Here is a 15,437-nt window from a genome sequence, read left to right as displayed (position 1 = left end):
CTTGTTATTCTTAATATGAAAAAGTAAAGTATTTATGTATTCTTAAAATGGAATGTGTGTCACTTTTGTGGTGAGGAGAGGAATGTGTACTTACTTTTCCGTATATGGCCACTTACTTTTCCCCTTAATTAAGCTAAGTGTGAAATGTAAAAATTTTAAAGTAAAGGCTAAGTAATTGCCCTTCTAATACTGATTATTAAAACAATCTGAACTATATGGAAAAAAATTGCAGAGGTGAAGGAAATTCACTAAAGGTTGTCAGTCACCCACGAAAGAAAAATTACAATGATTTTTTTTGTTCTTTGTAAACTGTGGGGTTAGGCTCTGCACAAGCGAGCGAACCATGTGTCAATCTGCAAGAAAATGATAAGTGTTAAGCCAAATTATAGATATTAAGAGTGAGAATGATTATAAGCAATATGCATTATCAATGTTCTAAATTTAAACTTATATGATTAAAGAACAACGTATTTTATAAATGATACTATACTAGAAATAATTTGACTAAAATTTACAATCTCACTAAAACAAATTAGTATTGAAGAACTAAAGGCAAAATTTATACCTTTACCATAAATTCAGTTAAATTAAATGACATCCTAAGCAATAACACAAGGCCATGTGCAAGAAAATTAAAGTAGAGTATAAAGAAGTATCAGAGTACTTTGTAAAATAAATGTAGAGATAAAAAATTATACTAATTAAATTAATATGAATAATTAAATTAACTCTTAATATGAATATATTTTTAAATTATTTTCCCAAATCTCAAACCATATCACTTTGAACCATCTTTTGTGATTATTTATGAAACAAATAAAACTATTATTAATAATTAATTATTATCCTTTATTTTATTTATTATTATTAATCCATTATTAATAATTAATAATTATTATTTATTTTATTTATTGTTATTTTAGGTTTAGTTTTTAATTTAAGATTTAAATTAGCTCTCTTGAATTTTGTTCATTTAGTATTTATTCATTTCTGTTGACTCTTTGAGTCTTCCTTTATTCATTCATTCATTGTAGTGAAAACGGATCAAGGTTAGAAAGTAAACCCGATTCATACTATAGCGTGGAGAATCCTAACCATCTTTCTCAAAAATGATAACCACAGGAATTCAAAGACTAACAATATAAATTTTATTATCAAAAACCAGCTTGATAAAGTATTGATAAAATGTATTTAATGCTTATTTCAGAGCTATTAGCGATATAATTGATAATTAAAATAAATTTTTAAAATTAATATTTCAAACTAAATACTATTTAAAATAAGTGTTAATCATAAATAATTTTGTGCAAATGTAAGTAAGAAAGTACATCCATAAATTGAGATGACACTTATTATTTTAAACTTTTAATAAATTACGTATTTTTTATAAAAATTGCACTAATTGATATCTCATTATATAACTAATTGATCTCTCATTATATAATTATACATTTGATAAAATGCCTCCATATCTCGTTGAAAAAGCAAAACACATATAGCCACTGTGAATATTAACGTGTCGGCATGTATAACGAAATGCACCATCGTCGGCTTAAAAAACCATCACAACCCTAACCAATGGAAACACTATTTAGACATGTTACTAATGCAATTTCGAAATCAATACTCTCATTTCGTATCAAATCTTTCACACGCGAGGTCTTTCATCCACACAAGTATAAAGCTATTATTTTATTTTTGAATTAGTTTGGGAACCATGGAAGGAGAAAATCGAAACAGTTCTACAAATTCCCATAACGAGTATTTGAGAGAAAATGTTCTCGATGTTATGCGATCTGTGGAAGCAGAAGCCCGCGAGGAAAATGCAGGCATTCTTCCTGCTGCTCTGCAAACCTCAACAGTCGCTACAACAAGAATTGAAAATGACCATTTGGTGTCGACTGTGAGGTTTCATAAGGTGATGTCGACATATGTCGAGCACCAACTTTCGGGGGAGAGTTCATCAGAGAATATTGGTATACGTGAATTAAATGACCAACTGCATCAAGAGAATATTGTTCTCCTCAGAGTCAGTACTCAGATTGAGAGTTTATCAGAGAATATTGATATACGTGAATTAGATTTTGAATGGCGTGAAGCTATTGTTAATCATTTCAGAAGCAATGAAGGTGAATATGACGAGAGCAAAGACTATCTAACAACATTTACATTTCCTGATAATACTATTGTTTTTCGATACATACATGATCATCGCCAGCCCAACCGAGGACTGGATTTTTTCATTCATGGTCAAATTATATGGAATTCCAGATTCACATGGCGTCAGATCAAACAACATCTTGAGGACTATACGTATAACTTCCATTTCAGATCTGAAATTATCCATATTGGCATGGGTGACATTACAGAGGAAGGAGAAATAAGTAGTCCCGCGGAGGAAGAAGTGCGTAATAGCCTTCGTGTAGCAGTGGATGCGTTGCCATCATTAGCTGTGGTTAGCGAAGAAAGTGAAAGCAGTGATGGAGACATGTGCTCAATTTGTCACGAAACGTTTTCCAGTGAAGAGCCTGCAAAAGAATTGCCATGCCAACACCTCTATCACTTGAAGTGCATTCTCTTATGGCTTCACCGCATAAATTCTTGTCCAATGTGTAGATCTGAATTTTCTTCTTTAACCGAGCTACTGCTTTCTCCAACGAATACATTTGATTATAATTTCTTGCTGAAAGTAAACATTTAACTTCAAATTAGATTTAGAAATCCATTCAACATGACAAGCTCACAAAAACTTAAACCCTGATGTTCACATTCATCACTCTGCTGTCTTTTAACTATGCAAATTAGACTTGCAAAAATAATATAACCCAGAACCTAGGCATTGAGGCCAGTATAGGCATGATACCATTGAAGAATTTGCCGCAACATAAAACCTATAAAGAAAACAGATGAGTACTCCAGGTGCAGACCGAATTTGAAGGGCGAGGTCATGATATTCTATCGTCTGCAACTTCATTGACAAAACAACACTGAACAGGGAATCAATATGCAAAAGAGCGAGCCGGAGTTTTTGAAAATATTTGAAATGACCGCGGGAGATACAGCTATGTGTTTTTTCCGGTTGACGGAGCTCTGAAGGAATTCGAATGTGGTTGCTGAAATATGGATGAGCGCTGAATTTTGGGCGCTTAAATTCAAATTTGAATTCGAATTCAAATGGGCTCGTTATTTGAATAACATTAATTCCGTGATTACTATCAGTACATCGGAGCGCACTACTTGAATTGATTACGCTGAACCGTGGAACCTCTCGGAGTTGGAGTGATGGAGCTGCCAGAAAATGCATGTACATAGGTCATAGTATCATGCATGGATATGGGTCCGAAACATGCATCCAAAACTGTCGTTACGGTGCTGCCGCTGTCAGAGGTTGTAAGGACATAGCATTAACTTTGCTATGGAGGTGGAAATAGGAACTGCCTCCCCGTTGGTTATGCCGTAACCCATGGCCCAACTATACAACGGTTATACTTTATTCCAAACTTATGCCATATCCAACGGTGCGCTGGCTCCACAGGTTTTGGGATTATTAAAATACATTATGGTTTTTGGTTAACCGTTATATGTAACCACCGTTGATTCCATACTATGCCGTATTTCCAAACGGTTAACTTGTTTATATCCCATGCACGGCATACGTTGTTTTCATTGTTTGTTTTATATGGTTTTATAACCATATATACATACCATGCCGCGTATTTGTTTAACGTTGGATTTTGTTTTATAACACATGGCATTACCTTTTGATTATATACCATAACGGTTTATATGTATATTAAATTTTGTGATATACCATATTATATGGTTTGTTTCATTTGGTATATATTTTGATTATGTTTCTTTGGTTTGGTTATATATATATATATATATATATATATATATATATATATATATATATATATATATATATATATATATATATATTTTTATTTATATAGTTAATCTGGATAACTATATAAAATCAACAATGCAAAGTAAATTTTATAATTGATTACATATTTATTGTAAAAATTTACGTTGAACTTACATTTATAATAATGAACATTTGTAATTAAAGAAGAAATAAGAAATGGTTTATTTCTCATTTGGGCATTCAGTTTTGATTCTATGTTTATTTTTCATGAAGTTCAGATTTAGCGTTGTTGAAATTTAATTTAAATTTAAATTTAATTTTATTTATCTTGTGAGCAAAATAGCTTGTTTGCTGGTCTATTTTTGTTGTTTTATAAACTTAAGGACAGAGCCTGAAGTCAAGCCAGCTAGCCTTCGAACTGCATTTGCTATGCAAGTGCAAAGTAGATCAATGCTGCTTCAGTCAATCTCCGGGTTTAGTTTATAAATTGAACAATCAATTTGTAGTCATTTTCGGTAACGCTGACTGCTTTAACCTTAATTTTGATTTTGCTGGAGAATTATTACAGTTATATGGAGTTTATTAAAATGTCATTTTGACTTACTCCTTTCAGTAAACATTATTTTTCTTTCTGATTAAGTTTTGTTTATGCAACAAAATTAATGTCTAAGTGATCCATATAATTTTAATTAATTAGAGAATAGCCACAGCATCTTTAATTAAATAAAATTATATATTTTGATTGGTTAGATCACATGAAGATTATTTAGACATTAAATTGTAATTAATTACATTGAATATAATAAATTTTATCCCACAGGAATTTTTATTATATTTATGTAATTAATTAGGATAAAATTTCATAACCTACCCACAAGAGTTATAAATTAATAAGTTTTATCATAAAGTTTTATTGAATCTGTTTGAAATGAAAATTTAGCCCACATGCAATTTTTATGTCATTAGATTCAATTTTTTTAGCATGATTTACATTGGTAAAACATGAAAGTTTATTAAGCCTCAATTTTAACATCAGTGTAATTAATTACACTGAATATAATAAATTTTATCCCACAGGAATTTTTATTATATTTATGTAATTAATTAGGATAAAATTTCATAACCTACCCACAAGAGTTATGAATTAATAAGTTTTATCATAAAGTTTTATTGAATTTGTTTGAAATGAAAATTTAGCCCACAGGCAATTTTTATGTCATTAGATTCAATTTTTGAGCATGATTTACATTGGTAAAACATGAAAGTTTATTAAGCCTCAATTTTAACATAAGCATGTGATTTTTTAATGCAATAGTACAACCTGCAAATTTCTCTCAAATTCATTGTGACATTCCCGAACTTAAGGAAGTAATCTCGTTTGTTTGTTATGAATCTAATATGGTTAACGCTAATATTAACACATGGTGGATTGATTCTGGATCAACAATTCACATTTCGAATTCCTTGCAAGGTTTGCAAAACCTAAGGAAGCCAGTGGGAAGTGAGCAAAGCATCTTATCAGGAAACAAGATGGGCTCGCATGTAGAATCTATAGGAACATGTTATTTAACTTTAAGTAGTGGCTTTGTTTTAGAATTAGAAAAGACCTTCTATGTTCCAAGTTTTTCTAGAAAATTGATTTCAGTTTCAAGGCTTGTACCTTTTGGATATTCCTTAAACTTTTCAGAAAAATCTTTCAGTCTATTCTATAAATCTGATTATGTTGGGAATGGTATTTTGTCTAATGGTCTTTACTGCATTAATTTACAACACAATGTCACTTATGATTCAATGCATGTTCACACTGGCACTAAAAGATGTGTTATTAATGAAGATTCCTCTAAATTATGGCACCGGAGACTAGGTCATATCTCCCATAGAAAGAATTAAAAGATTGGTAAATGAAGGGGTACTTAATACTCTGGATTTTACTGATTTTGAGACTTGTGTGGACTGCATAAAGGGAAAGCAGACCAACAAGTCAAAGAAAGGTGCCAATAGGAGTTCGGACATATTAGAGATGATACATACTGATATATGTAGTCCAGACATGGACTCACATGGTCAGAGATACTTCATCTCCTTTATAGATGATTACTCATGATATATGTATCTCTACATGCTTCATAAAAAGAGCGAAGCATTAGATGCCTTTAAGATCTTTAAGGCTGAAGTAGAGAAACAATGCGGCAAGCAAATTAAGATCGTGAGATCAGATAGAGGTGGAGAATATTATGGTAGATACACAGAAGATGGACAAGCACCTGGGCCATTTGCTAAATTTCTTCAAGAGCATGGGATTGTTGCCCAATACACCATGCCTGGTTCACCCGACCAGAATGGTGTAGCAGAAAGAAGAAATCGAACATTATTGGACATGGTGCGGAGTATGCTTAGCAGCTCCAATATTCCTAAATCCTTGTGGACTAAAGAACTTAAGACGACAGTGTATATATTAAACCGAGTTCCAACCAAGGCGGTTCCTAAAACGCCATTTGAATTATGGAAAGGTTGGAAACCGAGTTTGTGACATATGCGCGTTTGGGGATGCCCGTCTGAAGTGAGAATTTATAATCCACAAGAGAAGAAGCTGGACCTAAGGACCATTAGTGGGTATTTCATTGGATATGCTGAAAGGTCTAAAGGTTACAGATTTTATTGACCATCTCATAGCACTAGGATTGTGGAATCAAGAAATGCAAAGTTTCTTGAAAATGACTTGATCAGTGGGAGCGATCAAACCAGAAACATAGCTTCTGAGAAGGATCATTCAGAATCTCAACCTTCCACTTCAAGTGATAGATTGGTTATTGTTCATATCACCCCTCAAGTACAAACTGGTGTTGAACAACCAATTGTTGAAATTCCACAAGCTGCTCACGATATTCCAGTAGATCAAGGAGTTCAAGAGTTGCCAAGAACTTTTGAACAACAAGTTGAACCACATACTTCTCAGGAAGATGATGGTACAACATTAAGAAGATCTACTAGACCTGAGAGATCAGCAATTCCTAATGATTATATTGTGTATCTACAAGAATCTGACTACGACATTGGAGCCAAAAATGATCCCAAGTCATTTTCACAAGCCATGAGTTGCAAAGAATCAGAACTATGGTACAATGCCATGAAGGAAGAGATGAATTCCATAAAGAGTAATGAAGTCTGGGATCTTGTTGAGTTGCCTAATGGTGCAAAATCCATTGGATGTAAATGGGTCTTTAAGACAAAGAACAACTCATTGGGCAACATTGAGAGATACAAGGCAAGACTTGTTGCTAAGGGATTCACTTAGAAAGGAGGAATCGACTACACGGAGACATTTTCTCCTGTATCTAAGAAAGATTCCTTGCACATTACTATGGCATTAATAGCCCATTTTGACTTGGAGTTGCAACAAATGGATGTGAAAACAGCTTTTCTTAATGGAGATCTAGAGGAGGAGGTTTACATGAAACAACCTAAAGGATTCCCCTCTAGTGATGGTGAGCAATTGATTTGCAAGCTCAAAAAGTCATTATATGGTTTAAAACAAGCATTCCGCCAATGGTATTTGAAATTCCATAATGTAATTTCTTCTTTTGGTTTTGTAGAAAACATTATGGATCAATGTATATACCTGAAAAGTTAGTGGGAGTAAAATTTGTCTTCTTGTTTTATATGTGGATGACATTTTGCTAGCAACCAATGATAAGGGTTTGCTACATGAGGTGAAACAATTCCTCTCTAAAAACTTTGATATGAAGGATATGGGTGAGGCATCTTATGTCATTGGCATTAAGATCCATAGAGACAGATTTCGAGGCATCTTGGGTCTGTCACAGGAAACCTATATTAATAAAATTTTAGAGAGATTTCAGATGAAGGATTATTCACCAAGTGTAGTTCCCATTGTGAAGGGTGATAGGTTCAATTTGAACCAATGCCCAAAGAACGACCTTGAAAGGGAACAAATGAAGAACATTCCATATGCTTCTGCTGTCAGAAGCCTAATGTATGCTCAAGTCTGCACAAGACCTGACATTGCATTTGTTGTGGGAATGTTGGGACGATATCAGAGTGATCCAGGTTTAGACCACTGGAGGGCTGAAAAGAAAGTAATAAGGTACCTTCAAGGAACCAAAGACTACATGCTTATGTATAGACGGACGTACAACTTGGAAGTAATTGGCTACTTAGATTCTGACTTTGCTGGATGTGTTGATTCACGCAAATCAACATCAGGATACATTTTTATGATGGTCGGTGGAGCTGTATCATGGAGGAGTGCCAAGCAGACCTTGATTGCCACTTCCACTATGGAAGCCGAGTTCGTCTCCTGTTTTGAGGCTACTTTACATGGTGTATGGCTTAGGAGTTTCATTTCTGGGCTTAGAATTATGGATTCTATCTCTAAGCCATTGAGAATATATTGTGATAATTCAGCTGTTGTTTTTATGGCTAAAAACAATAAAAGTGGGAGTCGAAATAAACACATTGACATTAAGTATTTAGCTATAAGGGAACGTGTTAAAGAAAAGAAAGTGGTCATTGAGCACGTCCACACTGAGTTAATGATCGCTGATCCTTTGACTAAGGGCATGCCACCATTTAAATTCAAGGATCATGTATTGAATATGGGACTTGGTTCCATTATGTAGTTTCTCATTGTATGGACAGTGTTATTTTAATGAAATTCTTAATTTTTGTGATGTTTTTTCTCATATTTATGTGCACCTTAAGTTGATTTGAGAAAATTCATTTAAGAAGGACCAAGAGTAAACATAAGGTTTATTCATTAAGAAATTGTTGCCACATAAATTATAATAAGAATAAATACATAGTAATACATGGAAGATAATACTCGTCATTAGAGGACTTATCGCCATGATTCATGTATCTATTACTTAATACAGATTATCAATGGGTTTTAAGTTGAGACATTAAGTTTGGAAGTATGGACCAAGTGGGAGAATGTTAAGCTCCATTAATTATTGCACAATTGCTGCCTACAATTATGGAATTTAAACTGCAGTCTTTCCTTAACTTATGGAAACCAACTGTAGTAATTTCCTTAAGTTAAGGAAATCAACTGCAATTAATAAATTTATTGTTGGGAGCTGCTGAAGTGGTCCATTACTCCATCTGGAGTTCTCTACCTTGATCTGTGGGACATCTGACACATAGCTATCAGAAGCTTGATGGAAGCTTGGCTATAAATTCATCTGTTTGGTCCCCAAGCTTGTATCTCAATTCCCTTCAGTTTTTTACACCATCTAGCTGAGATAGCAGAGCTTGGAAGTGCCTTCAGATTTTCTGCATTCTTTTCTTTTTGCTTGGATAGCTGGAGCGTGGTTTTTCATAAATAAGTTGCATCAAGAGTTTCACCAATGGCTGGAGGTAATTCATATCCCTGGGCATTAAGTTTTAATGATTCTTTGAGTTTATTCCGCATATAGAATCATTGTTAATTTTCTAACATTTATCATGTGACTACGGCCCAAAGCATATGATTCGAGGAGGAGGAGAAGCCTCCATTGATATGAAGAAGCTAGTTGCATGAAGCCATTCTGTGAAGAGAACGAAGCATATCGTTATCGTTAATTTTTTTTAATGATCAAATTACCCCTCCACAGTGATCAAATGTGTTGATGGTTGATAACTGACGAAACTGGGAAAAACTGAAATGCAACGCAACCTCACACTCTCGGGAAATGTGTTGATGGCCATGTTTCATGAGCACAAGGTTTAAACTCATGACATAAGGGTCCACGACTTTTCAGAGGTTCATTTTTTTCGACAGTCAAACCAATTCGAAGGAGCCTCCACGCATTTCAAAGGTTCATGTTATTCCTCTACTAAACGTCAAGCTTGAGCATAGGTTTCGTTTGTCCAAGCTCGAGAAGCACGAGCGGATCTGGTTCAAAGAAAGCGGCGTTGTTTTTAAAGAGATTTTTTTTATTTTCGGAAAGAACACTGTAAAAAAGGTGTGCACATCCGTGTTTGAAGAAATGATTTTCTCTAGCTTGTTGCTACAGATTTTGATTTTGCTTGGAAAAATTTAAGACTTTTTTGCAAGACCAAGAGAGTTGGGATACACTTGAGAAGGCATATGTAGAGTCATCCCATGAAGCATGGCCAGACATGACCAATAATCAGAGGAATGCAACTATTGAAATGAGAAAGAAAGAGCACATAACCAAATGTTAGATACAAAACTCACTCGATGAGACAAAGATAATTGGCACATCCACAGCAAAAGAAGCTTGGGAAATTTGGAAAGTTGTGTATCAAGGCAATGATACAGTGAAAACAGATCAATTACAGACATGGAGAACTCAATTTGAAACCCTGAAGATGATTGAGATAGAAAATGTGGTTCAGTTCATGACTAGAGTCATGGAAATAGTCAATCAGATCAAACTCATTGGTGAAACCATTACAAATCAAAAGATTATTGAAAAATTCCTTCAAAATCTGCCCAAGAAATATGAAATTGTTGTAGCATCCATTCTAGAATCCAAAGAATTTACAACCTTCTCAGTAGAGCAGTTGGATAGATCACTTCTGGCATATGAGACAAGACTTGACTTGGCAGAAGATTCCATGGAACAAGCTTTCAAAGCACATATCTCTCTTAGTAGAGGCAAAGGTAGAGGATATAGACATGAAAGCAACTGAGGCAGAAGAAGATCAAAACAACATCATGCAGCAGAGGAATGAAGACCTCCACTAAACCAAACATAGAGAAACAAAATATGGAGCAAATCTAATGTCCAATGCTATTATTGCAAGAAATTTGGGCATTATGAACATAAATATAGAAAGAAATAGACAGATCAGCAAAGACGTTGTGTCTGTCTCTCCAACAATGAAGGAGAATCCTCTGAAACAATCTTTCTTTCCTGCCATCTTTTTGAAGAAACTCACAACAAGGACCTTTGGTTGCTAGACAGTGGTTGCAACAATCATATGACAGGTAAAAAAAATGTTTTCTTATCTTAATGCTTCCATAACATTAGAAATTACACTTGGATATCGTTCATGTATTAAAGCTGAAGGGAAAGGTATTGTCCCTATTCTTACTAAACAGAATAAGCAGAAATACATACCTAATGTTTATTATGTTCCACATCTAAAGCATAACCTCATTAGTGTAGGACAACTGATGGAACATGGTTATGATGTAATATTTCAAGGGAACACATGTTATATCTATGACAAACCTCCCAATAGAAGACTGATAGAAAAGGTTGAAAAAACCAAGAATAGGATGTTTCCATTGACTCTTAGAAGTCGAAATATCTCACAGTATTTTGTCCACAATGTGTCAAGAATAGATGAGTCTCAGCTATGGCATTCTAGGTATGGCCACATCCCATTCAAAAGTCTAAGTTTGCTTTAGAAAAATTCAATCTTCATTGGTCTCCCTGTTATCAATGAAAAATATTGCAATTGTGAAATTAGCAATCTATCCAAACATAAAAGAGATAGTTTTCCCACATCTTCCTCTAGAGAAAAAGAGCCTTCAGAGTTAGTCCATACAGAGATATATGGCCCAATGCAGACATAGTCCATTGGTGGTAGTCTTTATTTTTTGACATTCATTGATTATTATAGAAGAAACAGGGAAAATTTTAAGGATGGAAATTTATCTTGAAGTTTAGAAACCTTGGCGAATCTCGTAGTCCATCATATGCAATCTATAAAATATTTGACACAATTTTTGTAAAAATATTCAAATTTTTAATAGTTTTATATAGTCTCTATATAAAATTTTGGCGATTTTTAAGGTAAAATAATGTTATAATATAAAATTTAGGCGAATCATTTTTAGAAAAAATGGAAATTAATGAATCTTTCTTTTGGAAAAAGCATGGAAAAATAGCTCACCTACGAATATTAGCCCCTAAAATTTTTCCTGAGAAAGAAGATATGGGTGTATTTTCTCAAAAACAAATTAGACACTTTCACAAGATTTAAAGAGTTCAAAACCGAAGAAAAAAGCAAAGTAGAAAGCCTTTGAAAGTACTCAGATCTGATAGAGAAGGAGAGTACAGCTCCAATGACTTCAACACTTTTTGTCAACAACAAGGAATCATCATGCAGAACACAACAATATATACTCCACAGCATAATGGAGTGGCAGAAAGGAAAAATTAGTCGATTATGAACATGGCCAGATGTATGCTTCGTGAGAAGAAGTTGTCAAATAATTATTGAGCTGAGGAAATTTCGACAGTAGTATATGTTCTCAACATATCTCCAACAGCCAGTCTCCAAGATACAGTACCTCAAGAAGCATGGGATGGTAAAAAGGTAAATGTATCTCACTTTATAATTTTTGAATTAGTATTTTTTGCACATGTTCGTGAGCAGCTAAGAAACAAGCTTGATGATAGGAGTGAAAGATGTATTTTCATAGGTTATAATTGTTGGACATTCGATAAACCAACGCTCCATGTGTGTTTTGGGACATGGACTAACCATCTCTCGTGGATCCTTATCTCTAGCGATGTGATCATTGAACAACACCTGTGGGTTTTGGTCTAACACCAATCGTGATTCCCAACAAGTGCTATCAGAGTGTAGATCACGAGTTCGATACACACCCAGCTTTCATTGGGGCGGATATTGTTAGACATTGGATAAACCAATGCTCCCTGTGTGTTTCGGGACATGGACTAATCACCTCTCATGGATCCTTATCTCTAGTGATGCGATTGTTGAATAACACCTATGTGTTTTTGTCTAACGGAAATCATGATTCCCAATAATAGTGAATAGTCAAAGGCCTACAAACTTTACAATCCAGTTACCAAGAAATTTGTTTTAAGAAGAGAAGTTAATTTTTTTGAAAATAAATCTTGGTCTGATTATGTTGATGAAGCTTCAAATTAAACAGTTTATACACCACAACTACCAAGATTGCAAGTTAAACAAGAGCCATACCATTATAAAAATGGTACATCTTCAAGAATTGAATCCACTGGTGATTCAACATCTTCATAAAACAGTCACAAAATGAGAAGCATAAGAGAAATATATGAGCAGGATCATGAGTTTGACCAGAAGTATATGTTTGCATTTCTTTCATCTCAACCAACCCATTTTGAATAAGCAGTTAAAGAAAAACATTGAGTTGATGCAATGAACTAAGAAATTACTACCATAGAGAAGAACTAGACTTGGGAATTAGTTAATCTCTCAAGAGACAAAACCAGAATTGGTGTAAAATGGGTATATAAGACCAAGCTGAATGAAAAAGGATAAATTGAGAAACATAATGCAAGGCTAGTTTCCAAAGGATTCTCACAACAGTTTGGTGTCGACTATGGTGAAACCTTTGCTCCAGTAGCAAGGTTAGACACTATTAGAACCATTTTATCCACAACATCTCAACACAAATGGAAATTCTATCAATTTGATGTAAAATTTTCCTTCCTATATGGTATATTGCAGGAATAAATTTATGTAGAGAATCCTCTAGGTTTTGAAGTTCCAAGATAGGAGCATAAGGTATACAGATTAAGAAAGCTTTGTATGGTTTGAAACAAGCTCCAAGAGATTGGTATAATCACATCGACACCTATCTCATCAAAAGTGGTTTTTGTAGAAGCAATCATGAGCCAACTTTGTACACGAATTCTCATGAAGGTAAGATTCTTATTGTATGCCTTTATGTAGATGATCTTATTTTCACTACCAATATGATGTTAGAAGACTTCAAAGAAGCAATGCAAAGAGAGTTTGATATGACAGATCTAGGGGTCATGAAAGACTTCTTAAGCATTGAAATTCACCAATCAACTAAGGGAATTTTTGTTGGTCAACAAAAATATGCCACTCACATCATCCAAAAGTTCAGAATGACCAATTGAAAACTAGTTGATACACCAATTTTTCAAGGTACAAATCTGAGCAAAGAATAGGTAGCTCCACCAGTTGATCCGACATTGTATAAAATTCTAATTGGTAGTTTTTTGTATCTCACTGCAAGTAGACCTGATATCATGTTTGTAGCAAGTTTTGTCTCCAAGTTTATGCAATCACCAAATATTTCTCATTGCAAGGTTGCAAAAAGGATATTAAGGTATATTGGAGGGACCATAGACTATGGTTTGTTCTATACACATTCTGAAAATTGTTCACTTTCATATTATATAAACAACGATTATGCAGGGAGTTTAGATGATCGCAAAAGCACCTTAGGGTATGCTTTTCATCTTGGAACCAATATGATTTCATGGGCATCTAAGAAATAGTCTATGGTTTCAATATCTCCTGCAGAGGCACAATATGTAGCAGCAAATTCAACAATTTGTCAAGCAGTGTGGTTGAGAAGATTATTGAAAGATATTTAAAATGTTCAGAAGGAGCCAACTCCAATTTATTGTGATAACAATTCAGCAATTCCTTTATCAAAAATTATTGTTTTCCACAAAAATAGTAAGCACATTGACACATATTTTCATTTCATCCATGACATTGTCAATGATGGGGACATATTACTTGATTTTTGTGGTTCCAAAGATCATCTTGTAGATATTTTCACAAAGCCATTGGGAAAGAATGTATTTGAATTTCAAAGAGATAAATTAGGCATTATAAGTGTCTCTACATGTAACATTTGATATTAGTGGGGGATATTGAGATGTTAATCTCACTATCTTCTAGGTGTCATCACATTTGATTTTCTTGTTTACTAGGTGTTGTAGTCAATTCAGTTTTACTTCAGTTCTACTCCATAGGTGTCGAGTTCTACTCCATTAATTTATTATTGATGTTTTCAACATAATCTATTTAGTGATTTTGAATATTGAGAAGAGCAATCTCTACTCTACTTTTCATTCTCTCTCTCTCTCTCTCTCTCTCTCTCTCTCTCTATATATATATATATATATATATATATATATATATATATATATATATATATATATATATATATAGATAGATATATATATATATATATATATATATATATATATATATATATATATATATATATATATATAGATATAGATATAGATATAGATATATATATATATATATCTCAAGTTGGATCGTATGGATATGGGCTAACCATATTACTTTGTATTGTTAATTAACTATGGAACTGGTATTGCTATGAAAAAACCTTGGTAGAGAGATCGACATGGGAGCTTGCCATGAAATTGAAATTAGAGCTGGTAGTGGTGAATCCTGGTGTAGTTTTAGTTCTAAATTTTCATTCCACCATGGACATTGGCACTGCTCATATTATGAAATATTTGAGAGGTGGTTAATGCTTTCTATCATAGTTAACAATATACATAGTTTAGACGATCACTGATTTAATAGTAGAATTGACGAACCCATGATGATGAGATCGGTGCCAGGGTCAACAAAGACATTTGCAAACTTAACTCAGGTATGTGTGGATGTGAGGGATGTTGCAAAGACTCACATTTTAGTGTATGAAATTCCCTTGTACAGCCACCATAGATATGTGTGTGGATAATGCAACATCCACCAAGGAGACATTGTTGGCATGCTAGCCAAATTGTGCCCACATTGTCCCCTCCTGTTGTCACTTCTACAAAACCCT

This window comes from Pinus tabuliformis, chromosome 1_1 (genome assembly GCF_031772625.1).
Source record: "Pinus tabuliformis cultivar Carrire ecotype Pingquan chromosome 1_1, CPIR1, whole genome shotgun sequence".
Taxonomy (NCBI): domain Eukaryota; kingdom Viridiplantae; phylum Streptophyta; class Pinopsida; order Pinales; family Pinaceae; genus Pinus; species Pinus tabuliformis.
This window is presented reverse-complemented; position numbering follows the sequence as displayed.